Source organism: Podarcis gaigeae (assembly GCF_964106915.1).
Source record: "Podarcis gaigeae genome assembly, chromosome: 2".
NCBI classification, from domain to species: domain Eukaryota; kingdom Metazoa; phylum Chordata; class Lepidosauria; order Squamata; family Lacertidae; genus Podarcis; species Podarcis gaigeae.
In genome coordinates, this window is record NC_139679.1 from 12554028 (window position 1) to 12565654 (window position 11627).

An 11627-nucleotide genomic window follows, 5' to 3' on the forward strand; every position below is an offset into this window, starting at 1 on the left:
GGAGGGCGTTCCACAGGGCGGGCGCCGCTACCGAGAAGGCCCTCTGTCTGGTTCCCTGTAGCCTCACTTCTCGCAATGAGGGAACCGCCAGAAGGCCCTCGGCGCTGGATCTCAGAGTCCGGGCTGAACGATGGGGGTGGAGACGCTCCTTCAGGTATACAGGACCGAGGCCGTTTAGGGCTTTAAAGGTCAGCACCAACACTTTGAATCATGCTCGGAAACATACTGGGAGCCAATGCAGATCTCTCAGAACCGGTGTTATGTGGTCCCGGCGGCCACTCCCAGTCACCAGTCTCGCTGCCGCATTCTGGATTAATTGCAGTTTCCGGGTCACCTTCAAAGGTAGCCCCACGTAGAGCGCGTTGCAGTAGTCCAAGCGTGAGATAACTAGAGCATGCACCACTCTGGCGAGACAGTCCGCGGGGAGGTAGGGTCTTAGCCTGCGTACCAGGTGGAGCTGGTAGACAGCTGCCCTGGACACAGAGTTAATCTGCGCCTCCATGGACAGCTGTGAGTCCAAAATGACTCCCAGGCTGCGCACCTGGTCCTTCAGGGGCACAGTTACCCCATTCAGGACCAGGGAATCCTCCACACCTGCCCGCCTCCTGTCCCCCAAAAACAGTACTTCTGTCTTGTCAGGATTCAACCTCAATCTGTTAGCCGCCATCCAACCTCCAACCGCCTCCAGGCACTCACACATGCAGGTTCATGGCATCTGACAATGAGACCTTTGGGTTGTAGTGGGGAGCTCAATGAAGGTGTTCCTCATGCGCAGCAGCTGTGAAAAAGGTGAATTCCTTGTGAGGGATCATTAGGAAAAGTATCAAACATCACTGAAGTGTGGGCTTGAACCAGCAACCTCCTGGTTAACAGCCAGGCACTGTGATCCACTGTACCACTGATCCATTTCTGGCATAGTCTAGAAGAAACTTGAAAATGGTCTTGAACAATCAAGATTTGTTTTGATGAATTTCTGCAAGGTGGTTTATTATTCTTAGGTTATGTATGTGAGACAATTATAACAAAGATTCACAAAGGAAACAGTTGAAAAGAAATCAATTGAAAAGCCGATATCAGGGTGAAGGAAGCCAGAACTTTATGTTATTTATATTTATGTGGTGTAAATGTTTTAAGTTTCGTTGGTTGTAACTTTTATTGTCATCATCTAATTTTTTATTGATTTTTATTGCTGTATATTTTTTTGGTTTCTGTTTTGTTGGTGGTGTTCTGATGTATCAATAAAATCTATAAAAAAGGGGGGGAAAGAAAATGGTCTTGATCTAGTTCCTAGGCGACAGAAAATTTCCCCAGCAACAGGTCTCTTTATTGGGACATGCGATCAACTAAGACTGGGTCACTGTAAATAAGCACGTGAATGAGTCAGCATTAGGTCTCTGGCCGGATGGCTAAAAGAGAAAAAGATTATGCTGCTTTATTTGGTTTCTTTTATTTATTTGTTTATTTTTTCCAGATTTGTTTTATTAGTTTTCCAAATTTATGACACATAAATCCACAAACATGAAAAGAAAACATTAAAAAACAAACAGACAAACAAACATTTATCCTAACTGTAATAATTCCACTTTTGTTAACATGGTTGGCTGACTTCCTCCCGTCCCCCTGGCTGAGTTTCCATATAAATCATTGTAGCAGTTTTCCAAAACTATTTCCACATAGAATTTACTTGGTTGATTAACATCTTTCTTTTCATTTTAACAACATAGTATTCTACAACATCCCATATTTAAATCCTAGGCCTATCTGATACTCGCAAGTGATTCTTTTTATTGTATCTTAATGGTTTCTTTTATTTCTTAAAGACCAGGGTAAAGTTTTGTAAATAATAATGACTCTGAGAAACAGAACCAAATGGTGTTTATTCCTGTAATGGGAATTTCACTAAGAGATAGCTGGAATGCTGCTGCTGCTGCTGCTGTTATAAAGCAGTAAAAGAGGCAGGAAAATATTTGTGTAAAAGAACTCTGCTGCAGAAAGAAATGAAAACCCAAAAGGAGATGCTCATGCACCAAGATGCACATGAGCTGCTATAATAATAATTAATAATAATAATAATAATAATAATAATAATAATAATAATAATAAATTTATTTATACACCTCCCATCAAGGTGAAACTGCAGGTAAAATACTGTGTACATACCTGGTCACCATACCAGGGGCAGAATCACATACCCTCCAACATTTCTCTGATGAAAATAGGGACATCCTATTCCATTTTTATTTTATATTTTTATTTTGCATTATTATTTTTTAATATTTTATTAAAGTTTTCTTGGTTTACAAAGGTATGCACAATGTCTCTTTTTTCAAGTTACATTTTCCATAGGTCTGTTTCATTTGTTGAGACATTGGGGTTACATTGGGAAGAAAAAAGGGGGGAAGAGGTGGAGGGGGGAAAGGCGAGTGGGGGTGGGGTCAGGAGGCGATATTTCTATTTTGCTTAATGTATGTGTGGGGTTTCGTGTCAGCATCGTTTGTGCAGGTTCTTTTTGCTAATCACTTGTGTTCCTTTGTCGGTGAGAGAAATTGTGTTTAGCCTTGGGTGCAGTTGCTTGTTTGTGATTGGCTGTGGTGAACTTTGTTTTCGTGTGTAAGTGGGGTGGGTGGGCGTGTTTGAATCAAGTTAGCCATATTAATTCATATGCTGTTGGTGGATTCTTGTATTCCATTTTTATTTTTATATTACAGTGGAACCTCTACTTACAGACATACAGTGGTACCTCAGGTTAAGTACTTAATTCGTTCCGGAGGTCCGCACTTAACCTGAAACTGTTCTTAACCTGAAGCACCACTTTAGCTAATGGGGCCTCCCACTGATGCCGCGCCGCCAGAGCCCGATTTCTGTTCTCATCCTGAAGCAAAGTTCTTAACCTGAAGCACTATTTCTGGGTTAGCGGAGTGTGTAACCTGAAGCGTATGTAACCTGAAGCGTATGTAACCTGAGGTACCACTGTAATCAGTTCCGGAGGTCCGTCCATAAGTCGATCCGGGTCGCTGGTAGAAATGCTGTTGTGTCCAGGTGCATTTGGCGGCAGCGCACTTCTGCACATAATAATAATAATTAATAATTTTTTTATTTATACCCCGCCCTCCCCAGCCAAGGCTGGGCTCAGTGCGGCTTACAAGCAATAATAAAAACAAGATGAATGATTACAACTTAAAAACAAAAATAAAATACAACATTAAAATATTAAAATGTAGCCTCATCGCAGGAGGAGAAGCTCGGTATTTACTTCCTGGTTTGCCGCGGTCACAACTTGGATCGGGCCCAAATAAAGGTGGTCGCAAGTAGAGGTTCTGTTGTATTATTATTATTAATAATAATAATAATACCCCACCCAACTGACTGGGTATGCTCCAGCCACTCTGGGCAGCTCCCAACATATATAAAAACATAATAAAACATTTTAGGAAAACTTCCCTATGCAGAACTGCCTCCAGGTGTCTTCTGAAGGTTGTATAGTTCCTTATTTTGTTGGCTCAGGAGTCACATACCTGCCAACATTTATCCAATGAAAAGAGGGACGTCCTACGGAAAAGCAGGACATTCCGGGGTCAAATCAGAACCCGGGACAGCTTCTGTAAATCCAGGACTGTCGCTGGAGAACGGGGAGACTTGGAGGGTCTGTGTCTATAGGGTGACGGTCTCAGCACGAAGGGAGAAAAGAATCCAAATTCAAGTGTTGAAAATAGAAGGTGCAAGGGGAGGTGTAGTATTCGGCCTCCCAAAATATTGTATTTCTGCATGGGCAGGCACAGTATTCTCCTATGACCACTTTCAGCCACTATTTTGCTGTTGTGATTTCTTTTTTTTAATGTATTGTTATTAAATATTTTCTTGATTTACAAAAGTATGTGCAATGTCTCCCCCCCCTGCCCCATGTAACATTTTTACAAATCAGTTTCATTTGTTGAGACATTAGGAAGAAAAGGGGGAAATATGAGTGGGGGTCGGGTGGGGATGTTTCTATTTTACTTAATATATGTGGGGTTTTGTGTCAGCGTTGCCTGTGCAGCTTCTCTGCTGTGCACTTGTGTTCCTTTGGTGGTGAGAGAGGTTGGGGTTGGCCTAGGCGCAGGGGTCTGCAACCTTTAAGACAAAAAGAGCCACTTGGACCCGTTTCCGAAGAAAAAAAAACTGGGAGCCGCAAAACTCGTCATTATAAAAATAACCTTTTTGTCACTTTTTAAAATTATTTCTTTGTTTGACTCCTCAGAATTACTCCTCCTCATAGAAATAAACGTTAAATTAACAAGTTACCTTTGTGTGTGTGTGTGTTCTTCACTCCCCTTCAAAACAGTGACCAGCGTACATGCCCCTTACAATGTAGCGGGCGGGCGGGAAGGTGACGTTGGGACGCACGCACCGCCCCATGCGACGTCACAGCCAGTACAGCGCCCGCCACAGTGGGGAGTGTCGGGGCGCAGAATGCGCCTCCTCCCCTCGCTAGTATCCGCCCCGGAGCCGCGGCAAAGGTGTAAAAGAGCCACATGCGGCTCCGGAGCCGCGGGTTGCAGACCCCTGGCCTAGGGTGTGGCTGTTCATTTGTGGCTGGCTGTGGTGGTCTTTGTTTTCATGTGTGAGTAGGGTGGGTGGGTGTTTTGGATCAGGTTAGCCATACTGATTTGTATGCTGTTGGTGGATTTTTGTCATTGTCTTGTTGGGCTGTGTGTGTGATAAAGGGGTGAAGGCGCTGAAAGCTGCTGTCGGTTGCCATTCTGAGTTCCTTGGGTCCCGGAGCTGAAGCCTGGATACACAGTGCGATGAAGCAGGCAGTGGTGCGGCGGTGCTGTGTGTGGCGGTCAGCTCAGCGGGATCCCATCCTCATCGCCAGTGAAATATCCAGTTAAGAGTGGATTTCATGCTCTTTATTCAGCTCATAGTGGTGAAGAGGAATAATAATAATAATAATAATAATAATAATAATTTTTTATTTATACCCCACCCTCCCCAGCCAAGGCCGGGCTCAGAGCGGCTTACAAGCAATAATAAAAACAAGATGAATGATTACAAACTTAAAAACAAAAATAAAACACAACAATTAAAATAATGGAACATTAAAATATTAAAATGTAGCCTCATCGCAGGAGGAGAAGGAAAAGAAGGGGGAAAAAGAGAGAGGGGGGGAGGGAGGGAATCAAACTGGCTCCAAGCCAAAGGCCAGGCGGAACAACTCTGTCTTACAGGCCCTGCGGAAAGAAATCAGATCCTGCAGGGCCCTGGTCTCATGAGGCAGAGCGTTCCACCGGGCCGGAGCCAGAGTTGAAAACGCCCTGGCTCTGGTCGAAGCCAATCTAACTTCCTTAGGGCCCGGGACCACTAGGGTGTTGTTATTTATGGACCTTGAGGCTCTCCGTGGGGCATACCAGGAGAGGCGGTCCCGGAGGTACGAGGGTCCTAGGCCAGGAATGAGTGTTCCCCCAAAATATCTGCTTTATATACATCATTTACACAATGGGCTGCACGTGATTGGCTAATTCCAGGATTCTCCTGTAGGCCAATCAGGTTGCGGAGTCACTTCCACCTGGAGCTGGATTGGGTGGCTCCTGCGGACCAATCAGACTGCTGCATTGTTCTAGGACCAATCAGACTGCTGCATTTTGAATCCTATTCAACTCAGTACATAACAGGCGTCTTCTTCTATTTGTCCCCGTGTCAGTTTCAGTTTATTGGTTGATTTTTCTAGTAGGGCTATTTTCCATACTATTTGGTACCATTGGTCCATGCTTACTCCTGACAGGTCTCTCCAGTGTCTGGTTATGGTGTTTCTGGCTGCTGAAAGTAGGTGGGTTATGAGTTCTTTGTGGTGTAAGTGGGCATTATTGCCTTGGAAGATGTTTCCTGTTGTGATCTTTTAAGAAGTTCATGTTTCTCGCATCTTTCTAATTGCACCCTTGGATTTGTGTGTGTGTGTGTGTCTGATATATGGAGAACTTCTACTAGCTATAGGAAAGCGCTTTCCTGTAAATCTGCCAGAGCTCCTCTTAGAAAAGCACAGTGGTTTCATTGTTCCCTGCAAAGAATCTCCCCCACCACCCCACACACACTTAAAAAAAGAAAAAAAGAAAGTTACTGCCTTGCTGGGGAATGAAAACAAATAATCCAGGGTTTGTGACTGAGCAAAGAGGCCCACGGAGGGTCCCCTCCTTGAATTTCATTCATAGATTCCAAAGGGCAGAGAAGTGCCTTTGAAACACTTCTCTCTTCAAGCTGGGCTGAAGTTCAAAAAATGCTATTTAATTGAGTCGCAATTAAGGCGATCCCTCTGGGCCTTCCTTTTCCCTAGGAGAAATAGTTCATTGGATGCGATACTTTCAGACGAAATGCCGCGGCCCAGAATTTTGCACATCGCAGGGGGTTCAATCACACATTCTTCCGCCAGCGAGTTTGTAGCTTGGATGGTGTGGCAGAGAGACAAGAGGCCTCTGTTGAGGCAAAATTGTGGCCTTTGCACATCTGGCATTCATTGGCCGTTGCGTCAGGGGCCAGAAGCAGATCTCTCCCCCAAGCTAGCAAAAGGTTTTTTAATTATCGAAAGCTCACAACTGGTCCATTCTCCTGGTTCCCTCGATTCATGTGCGCCGGCTGATTTCGAGGCATTTGGAAACCTGTCCTTTAGAGCACTGAAAGGAGGAGTGTTGAAAGAACTGTGTATCTGGATGGCCCGAGAATCACAGAATTGTAGAGTTGAAAGGGACCCTGACAATCATCTAGTCCAACCCTCTGCAAAGCAGGAACAGCTGCCCCATATGGGAATCGAACCTGCAACCTTGGCGTTTATCAGCATTATACTCTAATCTACCCAGCAATGGGAAAAGGTATTGGGAAATGACAGCAAGGACACATAATAACTGATCACCGCTTTACAATGAGTGAGGCAGCAGAGTGCTGGACTTTACCTCTCTGGTAAAGTGGGGTGTCATTTTTTAGTGTTCTTTCACATAAACTGTGGTGTGTAATGGTTAGAGCACTGGACTAGGAGCTGGGAGGCCAGTGTTTGAGGCCCCACTCAGCCATGACGCTCACTGGGTGAACTTGGGCCAGTCATTCCCTTGCAGCCTAACCTACCTCACAGCGCTGTTGTGAGGATAAGATGTGTGTAAATTATTAAGAAATAATAATAATCTACTGCCTGCATGTAATAAATTAGCACAGGTAGAGTAATAATAATATTTATTAGGCATTGTTTCACAGGAAAAAAAGTAAACAAGGGTAAAAACAAGAATTATACAACCTAAAATACAGGTTGGTATGTAAATGTATGGGACGCAGGTGGCGCTGTGGGTTAAAGCCTCAGCACCTAGGACTTGCCGATCGAAAGGTCGATGGTTCGAATCCCTGCGGCGGGGTGCGCTCCCGCTGCTCGGTCCCAGCGCCTGCCAACCTAGCAGTTCGGAAGCACCTCCGGGTGCAAGTAGATAAATAGGGACCGCTTACCAGCGGGAAGGTAAACGGCGTTTCCGTGTGCGGCTCTGGCTCGCCAGAGCAGCGATGTCACGCTGGCCACGTGACCCGGAAGTGTCTCAGGACAGCGCTGGCCCCTGGCCTCTTGAGTGAGATGGGCGCACAACCCCAGAGTCTGTCAAGACTGGCCCGTACGGGCAGGGGTACCTTTACCTTTACGTAAATGTAAGAAATAATAATAATCTACTGCAGGTATGTAATAAATTAGCACAGGTAGATTAAGGGGGGAAAAATATTTATTAGGCATTTTTCCCCAGAAAAAAGAAGCAAGGGTAAAAAAAAGAAAGAATAAAACAATCAAGAGATATCACAAACACACACCCAAATCCAACTCAACCCCTCTTCACTAAAACTAAACAGGAAGTTCCAAAAGCTTGGGAAAAAAGAATTAGTTTGCCTGCTGCCTAAAAACAGAGCGTGATGGTGTCAGAAGTGCCTCCCTGAAGAGAGCCTTCCATAAATGGGAGCCACCACTGAGAAGGCCTGTTCTCAAGTCACCACTCTCGGCGCTTCCCTCAGAGGGGCGCACGGAGAAAGGGGGTCCGATGGTCTGGACAGGTTTATGTGGGGAGAGGCCATTCTTGAGGTACTGGGTTCCTGAGCCCCATAAGGCCAGCACTTTAAATGGGGCCTGGACGCCAACTGGTTGCCGGCACCGTCACACCAAGGTTGGTGGAGCACGATGAGGCTATCACACAGACAGTTGTTTGGTCAGGAGATACGTAGGGAAGCTCAGTGCTCGTGCCATGAGGTTCCCAAGGAGAACAAAGGATCCAATTCAGGTGTCACATGAAATAACCGAAGTAGAGGTGAGACGAGAGCAGCTCTGGAAGGACCTGGAGCGGAGACATTTTGCAGAATCCATTTTTCTGAAGAAGGTAGTCCAGCCATTTTTCTTTGCCTTGCTTTCCCTCGGCCCCAGAGAGAAAGGCCACTTTGCAGAGAGATTTCTCTGAATAGTCTCTTGTTTTATTTTTAAGCGCTGTTCCCCAACTCACCCACACACCATGGTACCAGGGCCGGATTTAGGTTTGATGAGGCCCTAAGCTACGGGTGGCGCTGTGGGTTAAACCACAGAGCCTAGGACTTGCCGATCAGAAGGTCGGCGGTTCGAATCCCCGCGACGGAGTGAGCTCCCGTTGCTCGGTCCCTGCTCCTGCCAACCTAGCAGTTCGAAAGCACCTCAAAGTGCAAGTAGATAAATAAGTACCACTCCGGCGGGAAGGTAAACGGTGTTTCCGTGCGCTGCTCTGGTTCGCCAGAAGCGGCATAGTCATGCTGGCCACATGACCCGGAAGCTGTATGCTGGCTCCCTCGGCCAATAAAGGGAGATGAGTGCCGCAACCCCAGAGTCAGTCACGACTGGACCTAATGGTCAGGGGCACCTTTACCTTTTAAGCTACTGAAGGTAATGGGACCCTTTACATGTCCAGCTGTCCTTTGTCAACAACAAATTGTTGCTGTTTTTTGTGTTGGATATATGCTATCTGGTAATTTATGGACCTAATAGGTACCTAAATCCATAATGGGATCAAAATAAATAGATTATGTATTCCATGAAATCAATCGGTAGGCATAAGACTCATACCCTTAGTCTATGCTGCCTGATCATCAGTCTACAAGCACTCTTTAATATTAGATAACATGTACAACAGCTTGGGGGACGCAGGTGGCGCTGTGGGTTAAAGCCTCAGCGCCTAGGACTTGCCGATCGAAAGGTCGGCGGTTCGAATCCCTGCGGCGGGGTGCGCTCCCGCTGCTCGGTCCCAGCGCCTGCCAACCTAGCAGTTCGAAAGCACCTCCGGGTGCAAGTAGATAAATAGGGACCGCTTACCAGCGGGAAGGTAAACGGCGTTTCCATGTGCGGCTCTGGCTCGCCAGAAGCGGCTTAGTCATGCTGGCCATATGACCCGGAAGTGTCTCCGGACAGCGCTGGCCCCTGGCCTCTTGAGTGAGATGGGCGCACAACCCCAGAGTCTGTCAAGACTGGCCCGTACGGGCAGGGTACCTTTACCTTTACCTTACAACAGCTTGACCGACATTCAACCGTGCTGCACTGCAGTCTGCAGCTGCATGCTACATGTTGCCACGCAACCGGTCCATGCAGAATGTAGGCACCCTATATATAGAAAAAAGCAAACCAGTGATATTTTAGGGAGCAGGCTAGCAGGCAGGGCCCATTGCTTACATCGTAGGAGCCTACACAACACAAAACACTGTTGCTGTATGTAAGTTTTATTTTATTTTTTATCTTATATTTTGGAAATGTACATCCAGGTGTTTATTTGCCTTTAAATTTTTTGGGGGCTCCCAAGAGAGTGGGGCCCTAAGCTATAGCTTGTTTAGTTTATACGTAAATCCGGCACTGCATGGTACGAGGTCTGAGGCTTTGTTCAAAGGACGCAATCGGTTGACAATGCTGCGAACATTTGCAGTGGCAGCAAAACCAAAACTCCTTAGTAGGGACTAGATAGAGAAACTGGGCCTATTTCCACTGGGAGCCACAACCTTTGGAACAACTGTTGTTGTACCAGCAGTTGGATGCTGGGTGAAATTGTGTTCTCCTCCTCCAAATTTCAGCGCTCATCAACAAGGTGACAAGATTTGAGAGGCTTGTTTTCACACACAGTGGATGCTTGGGTTGCAAATGTGATCCGTGCGAGATGCACGTTCACAACCCGCAGTGTTCGCAACCCACAGTGGCGCATCTGCGCATGCACGGGTTGTGATTTGGCGCTTCTGCGCATGCGCAAAGTGCTATTTTAGTGCTTCTGCGCATGCGCGACCCCCGGAACCCAGATGTAACCCGAGGTATGACTGTACTTTTTGTCTAGGAACTACAAAGGTTGGTATAAGCAAATACCTTTATTGTTTTGATTGGTAGTTGTGCCGCCAGGGGGCAGCAGCATCCCACCATATGGATTCCTGGATCCTGCCCTCATCCCCCCAATTTGCAAACCAGGAGACCCAACTGTAGATCACCGGCTGCACATGAAACCTTCCAGACCCCAAATCCAGATTTTGTATATCTCTTTCTTAACGCAGCTTGGCTTGCTTGTTTGGTTTTGCTTCACACAACCACCTAAATGTGGGGAGGGATGTTCAAAGAGGTAAGACAAAAGTATACAATTCTAGCTGTTTGAAAGTCATTGTATACCTTTTGGTAGCTGGGTGTCTATGCTGTAAATCGCTTCGGGGATTTTGCGATTCGGAAATGAAGAATACTTGCGCTTCCCACAAGTCAGGGTGGTGATGAGCTTACGATAAAGAAAGAATTCACGACGATTTCTTCAGCCACTATGATCCCACCTCCCTCCTAGGTTTGCAGTCTATATGAGCGGGGCCAGATTTAGGTTTGATGAGGCCCTAAGCTACTGAAGGTAATGGGGCCCTTTATATGTCCACCTGTCCTTTGTCAACAACAAATTGTCACTGTTTTTTGTGTTGAATATATGCTGTATGGTAATTTATGGAACTAATAGGTATCTAAAGCCATTTGCACAAAACAAAATATGTATTTTATCAAAGTAATTGTTGAAGTGAAATACAAGTAAGAAGCAGCATATTAATAGTGAAATTGGGCGGGGGGGGCAAGAGATTAGGGCCCTAAGCTATAGCTTGTTTAGCTTATACGTAAATCCAGCTTGTATATGAGGGATGTAAAGGACCCCTGGACAATTAAGTCCAGTTAAAGACGAATATGGGTTTGCGGTGCTCATCTCGCTTTTAGGCCGAGGGAGTCAGCGTTTGTCCACCGACAGCTTTCCGGGTCATGTGGCCAGCATGACTAAACCGCTTCTGGCGCAACAGATCACCGTGACAGAAACCAGAGCAGTGCGCGGAAACGCCGTTTACCTTCCCGCCGCAGTGGTACCTATTTATCTACTTGCACTGGCGTGCTTTCGAACTGCTAGGTTGGCAGAAGCTGGGACAGAGCAACAGGAACTCCATCATGGGGATTCGAACCGCCGACCTTCTGATCGGCAAGCCCTAGGCTCAGTGGTTTAGGCCACAGCGCCACCCATGTCCCTCATGAGGGATGTACATACCATCAGATCAATCATTTGCTCCTCCTCCCATATGCTTCAGGCAGACATCCCTTTATAATAACTTTAAAAAAGACCACTTTATGCATTTAAAAT